Source organism: Furipterus horrens, unplaced genomic scaffold, assembly GCF_987537825.1.
Source record: "Furipterus horrens unplaced genomic scaffold, mFurHor1.1.pri manual_scaffold_13, whole genome shotgun sequence".
NCBI lineage: Eukaryota > Metazoa > Chordata > Mammalia > Chiroptera > Furipteridae > Furipterus > Furipterus horrens.
The window spans coordinates 21,776,875-21,793,639 of NW_028327183.1; the positions used below are offsets into that span (position 1 = coordinate 21,776,875).

At 41.5% G+C, this 16,765-nt stretch overlaps 1 pseudogene; it reads left to right on the forward strand.

Moving 5' to 3' along the window:
* Positions 1 to 530: 530 nt before the first annotated feature.
* LOC149994248 (nitric oxide synthase-interacting protein pseudogene) lies at positions 531 to 1,161 on the forward strand (annotated as a pseudogene).
* The last annotated feature ends 15,604 nt before the right edge of the window (positions 1,162 to 16,765 follow it).

Here is a 16,765-nt window from a genome sequence, read left to right on the forward strand (position 1 = left end):
TACTATCATCCTCATGAAATTCTTGCAGTTCACTTTATCCAGGCAAATAGTTTGAACACTTGGGAAACAAGTCTTTTATAAGGACAAGAATTTGTTCATCTTGACACATGGTGAACTCATCAGAGCAACAGAATTAAAACAAAGGGAAAAAACTCCATTAACTCAAAAGATGGCAGGAAAAGAGGAGAAAGAGGGAAGCACAGACAGGACAAATAAAAAACAACTAGCAAGATGGTAGATGTAAATTCAACTGTATTAGTAATAGTATCATATGTAAATTATCTAAACACTGAAAGTAAAAGACAGAGCTTGTCATACATGACAAAAAGCAAAAACTATTTGTCATTCATGAAACAGCAACTTTGAATATAAAGAATAGACAGGTTAATGATAAAAGGATGGAAAAATATAGCATGAAAACACCAATCAAAAGAGAGCTGGGTAAATCAAGATCAGACAAGATCCTCTGGTTCCTTTCAGGTGTGGGGGCTTAGCTGAAGCCGCAAAGGAAGGAGGAGTCATTTGTGAGGATGACGGAGAGGACAAGAACTGTGGCATACACTTACTATGAGAAGGAGAAGGCCACAGAGGACTCAGGTGACGGGACCCAGAATGTTCGCCTGAGCTGGGACGCTGCCAAGGACTTCGACTGCTGTGTCTCTCCTGCAGCCCTGCCATGACCCCGCCATCACCCCAGATGGCTTTCTGTGTGAGCGTGAGGCCACCCGGGAGTACATTTTGCAGCAGAAGGAGATCGCCGGCAAGTGAAGGCCTATGAAATGCACCAGAGTACCAGGCATGAGGAGCATCAAGAGCTGCAGCGCACCCCGCCCTCCCCAAGCAGGACCAGGAGCAGGGCTTCCTGGGCAAGGGGGCAGCCATTGAAAGCCGCCCCTCAAACCCTTCACGCCCCAGGCTGCCTCAGAGAGCAACCCAGACGATGCTCCACCTGCGAGCAAGGACTAGGACAAAGTGCTGCCTCGGTTCTGCATCCTGCCACTGACCCCCCGCGGCCAAGGCCACCAAGCAGGAGAGAAGCTCTGACACACCGTGACCTGCCCCACATCGGGGAAGCTGCTGCACATGTGGGACCTGGTGTGCCTGCGCTTCATGCTGCTCGCGGGGTACGTGGACCACGTGGGGTTCCATCCCACGCAGTGAGCACTACGCATGCGCCCTGGCCGGCGACAGCCTGAGCAACCCAGCGCCGGACCGGGGCCCCCTTTGGGCACGTGCAGACCCTGATTCGAAAGGACGTGGGAGACCCGATGAGCAGAGATGAGCTCAATGGACAGCCACGCGATAGTGCTACAGTCTGCGGAGTGCTCGGGCGACCAAGTAAACGGCCTTGGATGCAGGTTAGAAAAAATTATGGAACCGCCATGCCTGAGTTCAAATCCTAGCTTACTGATAACTAGCTTGATAAGTTACCTTAACCTCTTCCTTCCTCACTTTCTCCATCTTTAAAATGTGGGGGGAGAGGATATTAATAGTCCCTTTTCCAAAGGGCCCTTATGAAGATTAAATAGGTAAAGATGTGAAGTGATTAGTACTGATTCCAGTTTTTAATAGTAAATGGACTTAATATTTTACCCTTTAAAATATTGTTTGCTATTTTTAGTAAATGGTATTTGTTTAAGTAGCTTCCTTATAATCCTACTCTTGAGTTATTCACAATAGCTCTATAGTTTATTGAATTGTTTTTCAGCATCTATTGATATCCTTTAGTTTGTTGTTTTAATGAACTAAGTTGATAAAGTTTCTATTTCTGAAGTCTTTGTTTTACTGAAATTAATCCCATTTGTTTATATCATAATTTTATAAATGGATAGCTGGATTTAGACTTCTAATAGTTTACTTGAAATATTTGCTTCTAGATTTGTAATTGGATTCAACTTTTTTTCTCATGTGCTATATTTAGTGAATTAAGGGTCTTTCATCTTTTCCTGTGGACTGGAATTATTTAAATAACATAGGAGTGACATGATGTATGAATTTATGTGAAACTCAGCAGTAAAACCATCTGAGCCTGCCACCAAATTTGGTTCTGGTTATTGGTCTGTTCAACTTTTCTACATCTTTTTTGGGGTCAATGGGATATTTTATGTTTTGATAAAAAGTTATCTGTTTATCTTATATTCCAAATTTATTATCATGAGTTTTACAAGATGCTTTAATATAAATCTTTAAATTTTTCTGCAGATAAAGATTATATCTGATTAACACTGTTTATTCATTTTCTCTCTCTTTCTCTCTCTCTCTCTCTCTCAACTAGGTTTGCCAGCGATTTCCCTTTTCATTTTACTATGCTTTTCAAAAAGCAAAAATGTGTTTTGTATCATATAACATAGAACATGTACTATATTACCAAAAGTTAAGGAACAGTGTCTTAAGACAAAAGTTCATTTCTCACTCATGTAAAAGAGATCCAGAGGTACATCAGCACCCCAGCATCACCAGGCACCCAGACTGAGACTTCATGCTCTGATTCCCAGACACTGGCTTCCACCCTTGTCATCTTTCAGTTCGTGAGCACTGTTGGAGATCTCCTGATCAGAGCAGAGTCATGTTTCTGGTCAGCAGCAGGTAGAAGGGCAAGATAAAAGCATCATTTCACAATAACTGAGACCCCTTATCAGCCTTCCCAGAAGCCCTGACCGACCATATTTTGTTTACATATCATCTGCCAAAACTTAGTCACAGAGCCGCAGCCTGAGGCAAGGGGTGCTAGGAATGCTGCCTACACAGAGTACCATGTGAGGAAAACAAAAATCGGAGCTCCATTAGTAGAGGAGAGGACAGAAATGGATATTCAGTTGTGTTAGAAGAGTCTGCTACAATTTCGTATATCCTCTCTAACATTTCTGCTTTTCCTTCTACTTGAAATTTTCATAGCTTCCAGTGAATTATTTTTTTTCCTAATTTTTATTTGTTTATTTTGATACTCACTTTTTAAGTTCTGAAGTCAAATTGTGTATTTTTTGTCTTTTTAAAAACTAACAGTAAAATACTTGGGGATATAAATTTGAAATCCCGTATTCCATTGCCTTATTTGCTAGAATTTAACCCCTTACTAGTGAGTAGATGCGTTTAGGGCTGTACAAAGACAGCTGGAACGAAGAGCATTAGGTTTTAGGGTTTAGGATCTTTGAACATATATTCCCTAAGCTGGGTGGTTATTTGATATATTAAATCTCTCTCCTTGAGCACATAGTCCTTCATATCATAATTCATTTAGCAAATTGCCTTTTGCCAGACATTTAGTGGTCTCTAGTTTTTCAAGATTATAAGTATTGCTGTATCTGCCATCCATATATTTTTGTCCACCTGTGTAATTATTTCTGTAGGATTAATTTTTTAGGAGTAGAATTGCTGTGTCAAAGGGAATAAAAATGTAAAATTTGATACCTGTCACAAAACAAGTTATTAGTTTGGTTGTTTCTTGCCCACCAAAAGGTTTTCCAGAAAATGTAAAATTGTTTTTTCTCATACATTTTTGGTAAGAGTATAACTTGCTAATGCTTATTTAGATACTGATCTGGTAGAATCAGCCAGAATTTAAATAGGTATAGCTACTGATGCAGTAAGTTCTCTCCCAGGATCCTGTCTTATTGAATTGCTTTTATATGTACATAAATATACATTGTATGTGGTGGCTTGGAAATACAACCAAAAGACATTAAAATTAAGTGAAAAAAATCACTTTGAAGAACACATAAATAAGTTATGATTCCATTTGTAAAATAAAACTATCTATGCATGAGTAAACTTATATTAGTGCTTAATATGCAGAGTATAAGAATGAGAAGATACATATTCAGCTATGGCCAGTAGTTACCTCCAAGGACTGAAAGAGACCTGACCCAGGAGAGGGAGAATGTGATGAAGAGAGAGGTCCATGTTTAAGTAAATACACTTTTTATATTATATGTATCTTTTTCACTAAGGATATATTTTCATTTTACTATTAGAGAAAATAAGATACCAACTAAATTAGAATATTGGTACATATTTTTAAATTATCCGTATCATTATTTAAGTGTTTTGCTACTTATATTGCTTAGTTTTTTGTGTGATTGCTTTATTTGTATTTCAGTTTCTCAAAAACATCATCAAGGAGGTAAGCTCCTTCTCTCTTGCTACTCTGCTAGAACATAGATTGCTGCCCCTGTCCCAGTGTCATACAGAGACCCAACAACATCCAGTGAAAGAAGGGCTCCTTTCATGATGCTCCTCCAAAAAACAAGGGCATCTTAGCTAGCAAACCACCAGCTCTTTCCTCCTTACACACACACACACACACACGCTTTATCCTCATAATTTTTCCCATGTTTGCTCTTAAAATGGCAAGGGGAGTCAATACCCTAATAGGCTTAATGAAGACCCTCATATAACAAGGAGGTTGGTACCTGAGAAAAACCTGGGACATTTAAAAAAAGCAAAATGGAAGTCATGGCTATTACATACGCAACCAACAACTTCTGATAATGTGGTGAAAGAGATCCCTCCTCCATGATAACTACTTCCCCCTTTCGATTTTTTTAAATTAATTATTCTAAAGTTTGGACCTCAAATTTAATCTTATAAATGCAGTTCCCCCAGTTTGACTTTTGATTTTGAGCAATTTATATTTAAAGTACATATGTCTATTATGGGTCTAGGAAGATTCCTTCTGCTCTCTGCATGTATCCACTGATTATTAAGTTTTGTAGGGAATTTAATGGAATACCATACTTAATTTTAAAGAGTATAAGACTTGATCAATCAGAAAACAAATACACACAATTTTAAGAATGGAGCCACAGGCCTTTGCCACCGCTCACCCCATTCCCACCAAAAAAATCATCCAAATACAATAGTTGCTTAGCATTGGGGCTGGGTGCAGGGTAAGTTTAGACCAAGAGAGCTAACCCAGTAGTCAAAGTTGACCAAATATTCCTTTCCTCATCATAGGGTGGGCTTCCCAGAATCAGGAAGGCTTGACACTAAAAGAACTTTGCCTTGAATGAAGGGATCATTTTAATTTTTCACCAAGCCAGCCATATAAGCCAAACAAGTAGGTAATATTTCAACTAAAAGTTTTAACGATCTGCTGAAGACCCAGTGTAGGCAAGTGTGAGACTATAGAACACCTGGGAGATTCAGACACAAAGGGACTTTTTACCAACTACGAGTTATTCTTCATAGATATCACTGAGTTCTAGAAGAAAGATGGAGGACAGGGATGTACAGAAGGCACAGATCCTCACCCACATCCTCCTTCTCCATGGGATGGAAAGTAATCACAGCAAAAACAAACTGCACTTCTAGCTCAACTACTGTTAAGATTTTCTCATTATCTTTGGTGTTTGGCATTTTAAATATAATGCACCCGTGTGTTGTGTTCTCTGTAGCTCTTCAGCTTGGTGTCAGTTGAGGTTCTTGGTCAATGGAGTAATGTCTGTCATCATATTTGGAAAAGTATTAACTCTTGTTTCTTCACATATAATTTCTGTACATGTTTTCATTCCTCTTTCTGGTTTTCCAATGGCACATACATTAGACTTTTTGACAATATCCCACATTTCCTTTTTCCTCATTTCTGGGTTTTCTGTTGTTTGTCTTTGCTCTTCATGTTTCAGGTACATTGACCTTTGCTTTGATATTTCTTCAGATTTACTAGTTGTGATTCATTATGTTCATTCTGCAGTTAAACTCCTTTAATGAATTCCTTATTTCAAATACTGTATTTTGTTATTACCAGAAAATTTACTTGATTCTTTTTTATGGATCACAGTTCCTCGACTGAAATATTCAATTTTACCTTAATTTATTCTATCTTGCATTTCATATATTATCCACTTTTTTGAACCTCTTGCCTGGCAACTCTAGGTCTGTTTCTATTGACTATTTTATCTATTATTGAATACTTTTCTTCTTGTCACGTATGGTTACTTTTTTATTGCATGCTGGACATTGTGAATGAGACTATATTACTTCATCTTCCTTTAAAGATTGTTGACTTTTGTCCTAGGTGACAGTTAAAATACTAACAGATTACTTTTTGTCCTGGTGAGACCCACTTTTAGGTTTTGTTAAGTTGGGTTTACTGTAGTTTTGTCCTAACACATATGTCTTTACCCATGTGGCATTGACCTTATGGGAGCTCAACTGAATGCCCTAGTTATTCATGATTTTTAAAAACAGAATTTTAAAATAGAATATTATTTATAAACAGTTAAATTTTCTACTCATCGTTTAAGTGAATTTGAAGCATACATGATTGGTGGGTGGTGGGGGATGCACAACGTTTCCTAAGTTATACCAGTTGTGCTTCCTCTATAGTCCTGTGAACAACAATGCCCAAATATAGATTTTCTTTTCCACCACACAGCCATAAAAACAAATATATATTCTTAGAAAACCTCAGGATTAAGGAGGAAAAGTTTGTTACAAAAAACAAAAACAAAAGACAAAAAAAAAAAAAAAAGAACATACATTCACCTGTTGTTTTAATTCCCCATTGTGTCTGCCTTCACAATGAGTAGATTAAATTGAACCTTAACAAGAATGAATGTCAAATTCAACAGTTGAATTAAAAATAACAGTTGCACAAGAATAAAATAAATAACACTTGACTTGAATGAGCATCTCATGTGAGAATAAAACTCAACCTGGGTCCTAATGTCAAGGCTAGGAGGGTTTAATACCTGAAGATAGAGGTGTCTGAAGAGTCTAAGATCCAAGCATTTCCTGTCTCCATGGCTGAAAATGTGCTGCTGACCTTCCCCGCAGGATGAGTCCTGGGACATCCCCATTACTTCCCCTGAGCCTGACTGCAATGGAGGAACACGAGAATGCAGGACTGGGCCCTAAGGAGCGTGGCAACATGGAAATATGAAGAATAGTCCACTGGAAGCATGGGATTTGGAACTCCAGCTCTTCCAGAAATAGCCTACGAAAAATTAAATATTGATTTCCTCTTTCCTTCTTTATTTTGATCTTTCTGAAAAGTGCATATTGGAAGTTCGCTACCAATTTTGTTTCACTGAGGAATCAAACTGTTCAAGAAAATAGAATAGATAGTGGTTTTTTTTTTTAATGTAGAGCAAGGAAAAGGGAAGTACTAGTGGTCTGTCTAGAACTAAAATTCATTTTACCCTCGGGTCTTACACGTTTGGATGATTATTCTTGTTGAAGTCTAAGTCAGCTAGCAGTTAACTTGGGAAATGATGAAGGAGAACGGCGCTGATGTTAACTTGTTAGCAACTGTAAATCTGAGTTGGGTTAGCACATATCTCATGTCTTAATCACCTTGGACATCGCTCGATGCATGGGATGTATGAGACATGCTCCTCGTATATGCTAAATGACATAAGGTTGACACCCATCAGCAGCTTTCACCAGATATTTCTTTGTATGAGATAAGGATCTGATCCGGCCCTTGTCATTTGAAAGTTCTAAACTATGGAAGGCAACCAGCCCATTTGAACACTGATCATACATACAGTTGAGTGAATCAGAAGCTGAACATTTAATGCATGGAATAAAGAAAATATTTGTGGTTTTGGTGGTATTGTTCTCAGTTAACATTAATTGACTGCCAACCACACATTCCAGCGGACTGTGAGTATAATGAGAACAAGAACCAGGAAATACTGTGTACAGTATACAGCAGGTAAAATGTTGCTTAATTAATGTGGAGTCAATAGCAACCTGCTTGCCTTTTCCTGTACATTATCTCACTTCATTTCCAAACTTTCCCTAGAAGGTATTTTTCAAGTCTGTAAATGATGAAGTTGAATCTTGACGCACTTAATGGACTTATTTGACCCACGTCCCCAAACTTTGGGTGGTCATGCAGTGCTCTTCCTACCTGTGCTGTGCGTATTCTTTCTTCTGGCTCAATGGAATGCAGCCCTGTGGCCCGGGAACTGAGACAGGAGCTGGAGTTGCAATTGGTAGTGGGGAGCGGGGGCAGTGGAGAGCAATGGGGAAAACATTGAGACAACTGTAATAGAACAAAAATATAAAAAATGTTTTAGAGATGCTGACCACTGTAAGATTTATGTGAAACAATTTACTAATTATAAAGTACTGTCTTTAAATAAAATATATATGGCTATATGGAAAAAAAGGAGACATAACTACATGCCCCCTGAGAGGTAAAGTGAGGGTTGGTAAAGCATGTTGGGTACCAGGAGTAGAGGGAACAACAGAAAGACGAGCAATCATGGCAGCTGAGTGCAGAGGACCTGCCACTTAGGGAAGATGTGGAGGCAGAAAGGGCGCTCATTGAAGAGCCTTGGATGTGGAAATGGAGAGTATGATATTGTCACTTATAATAGGAAATCTATATTTGGTCTTCAACCTGTTTCTGGCTCACAACTTCTAAAACACTTGGCATTTCCTGTGATAAAAGCAATAAAGGCGTCTTTTATCATGTTAATGAGGTGATATTGCAAAGCCCTTAGGTAACTGAAAGAAGGATGCTGGTTGGCAGGGGAACCAAACATTTGGTCAGAAGGTTGGAAGGTTTCATACCCACCCTAACCCCTGGGGGGGGGGGGGCAGGTGCTAGAGGTTGCATCCATCACCAATGGCCAGTGATTTCATCAATCATGGATATGTAATGAAGCCTTCCTAAAAATCTCAAAAGGGCAGGGTCCAGAGAGCTTCTGGGCCAATGGACACAGGTTGGTGCTGGCAGAGTGGCACCCAGGAGAGGCATGAAAGCTCCACACTTTCCGCATGCCTTGTCCTAGCACCTCTTCCATCTGGCCATGCCTGAGTCCTATCCCTTTCTAACAAACCAATGATCTAGTAAATAAAATGGTTCTCTTCAGTTCTGTGAGTCTCCCTAGCCAATGAACGGAACCAGAGGAGAGGGTCTTGGGAACTCTGATTTAGAGGCAGTTGGTCAAAAGGACAGGTAGTAACCTAGGCTTGCAACTGGCATCTGAAATTGGGCAGTGAGGCAGGGGACAGTCTTGTAGGACTGAACGCTTAACCTGTAGAAATCTGATGTTATCTCTAGGTCTGTAGTGTCAGAATTGAGTTGAATTGTAGGGCACCCAAGTGGTGTTCTAAGAACTGCTTGTTGATGTGGAGAAACTGCATACACACATGTTGGAATTGGTATCAGAACTTAGAAAGAAAGCTAAATCACTTAAGGTGCTTTGGTGAAGGGACTTGATGCAGAAAGTGGGCATCTTGAGGCTGTGAGGCTGTGAGGCTGTGTGAAAGTTACCAAGCCAAAGTTGTGAGTGGAAAATGCAGCTCTTTAACAAAGCTACATGGTTACTTCAAGGTTATATCTGCTCACTGGTGGATCAGACCCCAAATCTGGCCCAAGTCAGCCTTCCTTTGCCCTGAAATAATGGAATGTGGTGCCTTGTTGGGGTCTGTATTCTTCATGGCACTGTTATTCCCTGTTACCCCCATGAACTGCCTGTCTAGCCCCTTAATCTCCCACAGTCCCCCTGTGATGCACACAGGCATGTGCCAGCAACATGGAGCCCCAAAACCACCATTTCAAAAGGAACAAAAATTAGACCACCATGAAATAATTTTTTTATTGGCTTTTTGGTGGATTTCTTTGGGTTCATCTTTGTTTTTTAGCAACTTCTTTCAACCTGACTTATAATTATGCAACTACAGTACCTGCTAGAATCAATCAGTCTTCCAAATCCAAACACGCTCATCTTTATCCAAATGTAATTTATCTGAAATGCCATGTTGGTGTGAGCATTATGTATTACTGCATAGGCTTTTATTTTCTTCTTAAATAATGAAACACCCTAATGGAAGCTATTCCCTCTAAATAAATTTTAATGAGCACTTATTTGTCCAAATTGTTCTTTCTCTGAATGACAGAAATTTAATATGAACTTGAATTATCAGAGGCTTTTTGTTACAATGGGCTTTGGGAATAAATCATGCAAAGATGACTTATTTTCCTATATCATCCTAAGCTGCAAGTGCTGTACTCACAACTTTCTCTTAAATGCAAAGCGATTGTCAATGTCCTACCTTGTATCTATACAGGAAAATGTCAGATCAGAAGTCATGTTGAGGTATAAGATATTACTGGAGATTGAAGTGAACAAGGAGCCTAACTGCTGTAGGATGGTGTGTAGCCAAGACTGCTACTACAAATGAAAATTCACGTGTCTGCTACAATTTTAATTCCACACATTGAACTGCTTTTCTGAGGAAAGAAAGCAATTGGGAAATATTACCCTGTATCCTGGCAGGCCACAGAGCTTGGGCCTCGTTGTGCTCACCAAGAATTAGAGCAGGGCCAGATGCAGAACTTGGAAAAGTGCCTCCTGGAGAAGAGCTCCAGCCTCAGCAAGAATTATGAGTCAGCGGAGTAGGGAGCCAGGTTGGAGAGTGCTCCCTTAGACTCCAGAATGCACACCATTAACTGCTTCTCTAGACTTTCTCTCCATCTGATAAAATGCCAAAGGGAGCCATCGCCATTTCTGAGTTGTTTTTTATAACAGAAATGGCACTGAGAGGGGTCATTTAGCTCAGTTTTAAGAATTTGTATTGCATACCTACTAGAAGCTTCTGGTTATTAAAAACAACAACAAAAGAGAGTTTCCATTTTTTAAGGAGCTCTGCTCTGGAATGAAAAACTCACAGCTAAGTCAAAGGCACTTCAGTGAGTTATCGGCCAGATTCTTCTTTTTACACCAAAAGAGCATCAGCTCAGTGAGGGGCAGAAGGGCACTAGAGTTCCTTGAGGGGACAGTAGGAGAGCATGGGTGCCAGATGCTGATAACTGCACTGCCCACCAGCTGAGGGACCTTGACAAGGTCAGTGAATGCTCTGCTTCCTTACCAGCCATCTTGTAAGGCAGTTACGAGATGCACACAGGTATACAGACATTCAAGGGTGTTCACTTGACCTCCTCTTCCCTGAGCAATCTCTAGTCAGCTCTGCCTTCAATCCCATCACATGACCCCTCCCTCTCCCAGTTCCCTAGCAGTTTGTCCAGGACCAGCTCTGCTCAGGGAAATGATCAAATGATTAGAATATGGACTCTCAGAAGATCTGGGAACTGGAATTATTTAATACATGTAGAAAGAAGATGAAAAGAAATGATTAAATGTGATTAAGATTAGTTTATAATTAATTGTGGTAACATGCTTTCTCATAATTTAGGTATCCTAACGATTGTTCCTAATTAATAATTAAAAAGCATAAAAATAACAAAACATTTAAAGGTTACAAAGCACTTATATTTATTTCATAACTTGATTCTCAGAAAAATCTGGTATTATCAGCAGGACAAGAAGTTCTACAAATTTTAAAGATGAAGAAACTGAGGCTCTGAGGATTTATAGGGCTTGACCCAGTCACATAGAGTTGTTGGAAAAACACACTCAGATAAACCTTTGCTTCCAACTCCTATCTCCTTGCAGCATATCTTATTGCCTAAATAAATGTCTGTAAAACAGACTTTTATTCCATACATGTAAGCCTGCTCAGCAGCTCAACTTGAACATCAAATAGGTAACTCAAATTAAGTTCAAAACTTTATTTGTAAACTCTCACCAGACACCTTCCACTCTTTTAAAGCTTCCTGTCTTCATGCAGGCAGCACCAATTTACCAGGTGTTCACACCAGAAGCCTTGAGGTTACCCCAACATGCAGTGGTCTGTTACCCATCTCCACCTTTTAAATGACCTTTTTTATCTATCCTCACCCAAGGACATTTTTTACTGCTTTTAGAGAGAAGGAAAGAGGGAAAAAGAGAGGGCGAGGGAGGGAGGGAGGGGGAGAGAGAGAGAGAGAGAGAGAGAGAGAGAGAGATCAATCCTGAGAGACATTGACTGGTTGCCTCCTGTTCATGCCCCAACCAGGGATCGAATCCACAACCTAGGTATGTGCCATGACAGGGGATTGAACCTGCAGGCTTTCAGAGTACAGGACAAGACGGTGCTCCACCCAACTGAGCCACATCAGCCATGGTTCTTAAATGACCTGAGTCTGACCCCACCATCCTAGAAAGCCACCATCACTCTTCCCTCTCATTGCGAAGGCCTCCCATGCTTTGCTCTTTCCCTATAACCTGATTCCCTAGAGGACCACCAAGTCATCTTTGAAAGCACAGATGAAGATCTGTCTCTTCCTTACCTGAATCCTCCTTCCTCAGCCTTTTCAGAACACAGTCAAATCTTTCAAGATTTAGCCACTGCCCACTGCTCAGAGCTCACCTGTTCTCACTCTCCGCCTTCCCCACAACACCTACACAGAACTGTTTCAGTCCCAGGCAGCCATATCTCCTTCCGCAAACCAAGGAATGGGCAACCACTGGAAAAGGTGAGATTCTCCCTTGGAGCCTCCAGAAGGAGCACAGCCCAGCCAGAAGACCCTGAGAACCATCCAGACTCCTGACCTTCAGAACTGTAGTTTCGTTCTGTTCAAGTGCATTATAAATTGTTACACCAGCTACAGGAGACAAATCTCCTTCAACTCCCAGGTCCTCTGAGGCTCCCTTGTCTTGTGTTTACTTGGCATTATGTGCTTCTCTTAGCTGCGTAGATCTCTTGCAGATACTTATTTGGAATGTTTTGTTTAATGTTCATTCTCCTGACCAGAGTGTGGCACTCCTCACATAACCTGTTGAGACCACCAATGAATCCCAGCTTCTAGCATAGGACTTGGCCCAGGAAGGAACTCATTGATTAAAAAAAAGGTTCACAGAGCATTGTTATAGCAGGGGAAGCACCATGTATTAGTAAAATAATGAAAATAAATAGACTGTTTTCAAAGAAAGGGGCCAATTACAGGCAGTACGTGTGGACCAGGTAGAGGACCGTCTCCCCGTGCCAGCCCACCGCCTCTCTAAGTTGGCGCAGGGCAAAGGCTGCTTTGCAGGGTGTGCTGCAACCTCTCCAGTGAGCTTCTGGGCTTGTACAGCAAGGGACTGAGTGTTCGGGCGCCTCTGAGGGCAGAAGACCCCAGGGACCTGGCACATGGGTTTCTCCACTCTGAGAGGGAGCTATCCACCAGGCAGAAGGGAGCCTGCACCGGCTCTGAGTGCAGAGGACAGGAAGCAGGCAGTGTCTCCCTGTGGGAAGACAGGAACGTTTTTGAGTGCCTACCATTTCCTCATATCTTACTCCCCAGTAACACACACACATACACACATGCACACCTGCTGCTTTAGCATGGACCAGACAAGATGACCCATTCCTAGATTACACTCACATCACTTCCAATACTGCCTCTTTCATTACTAGTGAAGGGACAGGAATCAAATCCCTAAATCACAGTTTCCTCCTTGGCAAAGTGAGTCTGTAATGCTCCTCTCATCACATTGTTCTCGTGTGCTGATGATTAAACAACATGCAGCTTAGATGCTGGGCACACACCACATGCCCAATAAATGGTAGGAATTAGTATTATTCTGCTCTGAGGGAGAGAAGGATGATACATTTAATTGGGCACTTTTATAAGCTGTGCAGTTTCTCAGAAACGTTCACAATTACCACCTCGTTGGATCTGCACCACGCCCCTTGAGGTAGATGGCATCCTCCCAACCTTGCAGGTGAGGCATCTGGTTCATGGTGGTGGTGGGATTTGCCCAGAACCACGCAGTGTGTAAGTGGCAGAATGATCATTTGAGAGCCAGAGTTGCCTCACCGAAGGGGGGCTTGGCTGTGCTTTTACTGAGGGAAAGAACAATCAATACCTCTGCAGGATTACTGCTGGAGAGAATCCTGATGTGAACACAAACTTTGTGGGAAAAAGAAATTGGCAAAGCTCACTGTCAACAATCAGAAGGTGATCAACAGGAGAAAAGTACTCCGAGAAAGCATTTTTTTTAAACATCTTCTTTGAAACAGAGCTGATTTCCCTAGACAAAGAGCAAAATTCCTATAATTATCTAAGCATGCACCCCTGCCATCTTCTATATTTGTAGACAGTACATTTTTTAAGTAAAAAAAAAAAACAGAGACACCATTATTCATGTGTTAGCAAGCTGAAAAATCTCTCCCCTTGCTTCTCTGTTACAGTCATCAGTACATGTTATAATGAATTTTGGGAGTAGGTTAACAAATATCTGTAAAAAAAAAAAATTGGGGAAGAAATGTTTACAGTTTCTTGGTGCATGTTAGTGTGAAAATATAATTAATTGCTTCCTGATTCTTTGCTCCAGCAAGGAGTAGGAACATGAACTCTCAGGGGTAGATATGCATGGACATCATCGCCCACTGCCCCCCTCCCCCAATACCACTGAGACAACTAGCTCCTCTTTCCAAGGCCCACCTAGGTTCTATATCCCCAAAGAGGGGAAAACCAGGTCTCACCACCTATTTGCTAGACTTTCTTGGAACTGTTGGGGTGAATATGGGGAGGAAAAAGATGGCAGGGTCCTAGGTTTCAGGTAACTGTGTCTGCCCACTGCATATTGGGTGAATGCATGTGTTGAACTCATTGTTTCCTTCCAACACCTCCTCTAAAGCTCCAAAATAGTAAATACCCTTCTTCCAAACCCACAGAAACCCTTAGACACATTCCTGGCTACATTTGGAACTGTCCAGCAGGCGAAAGCAAGCTTCTGTACATTCTGAAGAATTAACCTATTGGATTCTCATTCCTGAGTCCCTCAGGAAAGTCAGTGGAAGTGAGAGTGACTGGTTTATGCCTTCTTGCCAGGGAGACCCAGGGCCCAGCACCCAGGGTGACCCAGGGCCCAGCACCCAGGGCCCAGCCTTAGCTGGAACATGAGGCCAGGGAGAAAGGACCCATGTGAAGCAACCCTGCAGATCCAGGAGAATGATCAGAAACCAAAATTTACCCATCAGACTTAGTGAGGCAAAGGGTAAAAATAAGTAGATTATAAAATATATTGTACAGTATAATCTTATTAAAACAATAAACATATTCACATATTTTGAAACAACACCAGAGGACTTCTGGTCAAGATGGCAGCATAGGTAAACATGATTCTCTTCCTCACACAACCACATCAAAATAACAACTAAAATACAGAACAACCATCACTCAGAACTGTCAAAAACTGAGCTGAATGGAAGTCTGATAGCTATGGAATTAAATGACCACATCATCCAGACTGGTAGAACTGGCAGAGATGCAGGATGGGCTGGTCCCACATCCATGTGTGTTGGATAAAAGTTCAGAAGAGATATCTCAGTAACAAGGAGTCCCAGCCCCACACCAAGCCCCCCAGCCCAGGGTTCCAGTGCCAGGAAGATAAATCCCTACAACTCATGGCTGCAAAAACCAGCAGGGACTGAGTTGGTGGAAGAAACTGCTGGAGTCCCAAGCAGTTCCTCTTAAAGAACCCACACACGGACTTACTCAGACTGCCTCTGAGTTCCAGCTTTGGGGTAACAGCTTGAAAGGCTCCAGTGGCATACAGGGATGAACTGAAGTGTCTGGCATCAAGGCGAGAGCTGGGGAACAGCTTTCTCTCAGAAAGGTGAGCAGAGGCCATTGTCCCTTTTCTGAAACCTTCCTCTACAGAGCCACAGAGCCAAGTGCCACATCTGAGACTCCACCAACCTTGCTAACACTGTCCCACCCTTGAGATCTCCTGAGGCACTGTCCCACTCAACCTGTTAATAGGGACTTTTCCATATGAATGGCTGGTCTTGTCTCATGCTTCACAACTTCCTAAATCCTTTCAATCAAGCAACAGCCAGTCTCAGTGAGCTCCCAGCCCTTATACCTCTTGCTAGGTGGCTCCAGGCCTGGCATTAGCAGCAGCTGGCCTAGATTCACAGCTTGGCTTCACCTGGGAATCTCTAAGCCCAGCACAAGTAGCAGCCATCTCAGATTGCTTTGTAGCTCAGGTGGGTTGGCCCTGGGAAGAGTACCAATGGGGGCTGACTTTGGTCTGCACCACCTGAGGAACCCCAGGGCTTGCCCACCCAGTGCACAGCTACAGACCACTTCAGAGCACCACCACCCTGCCCCTGCACAGCCGAGCTTAGCCTCCATGGAGAGCAGAGGTTGGTGGTCAGTGGTCACAGCCATTCTTTGTAGCTGACTGGCCTGGGTAAATCCTTCCCATCAACCCACCAATAGCAATCAAGCTCAACTACAAGGGAAGGGTGTACTCAGCCCACACAGTGGGAGCACCTCGAGTACCCAGCTTAGGTGATAGTGGAGGCTGTGTCACTGGACCCTACAGGATACCTACTACTTTGGGCCACACTACCAAGCCACAGAGTCAAAGCTGCTCTACCTAATGCATAGAAACAAACACAGGAGGCTGCCAAAATGAGAAGACAAAGAAACATGGCCCAAATGAAAGAACAGATAAAAACTCCAGAGAAAGAGCTAAATGAAATGGAGTTAAGCAAGCTATGAGATGCAAAGTTAAAAACACTGGTTATATGGATGCTTAAAGAAATTAGAGAAGACCTCAGCAGCATAAAAAAGATCTAGCCAAAAGTGAAAAATACACTAAATGAAATAAAGAACAATTTACAGGAAAACAACAGTAAAGTGAATGAAGCCAAGAATCAAATCAATGATTTGGATCACAAGGAAGCAAAAAACAACCAATCAGAACAACAGGAAGAAAAAATAATCCAAAAAATGAGAATAGTGTAAGCAGCCTCTGGGAAAATTTCAAAAGATCCAACATTCACATCGTAGGGGTGCAAGAAGAAGAGAAAGAACAAGAAATTGGAAATCTATTTGAAAAAATAATGAAAGAAAACTTCTCTAATTTGGTGAAAGAAATAGACATGTAAGTCTAAGAAGCACAGAGTCCCAAACAAGATGGATACAAAG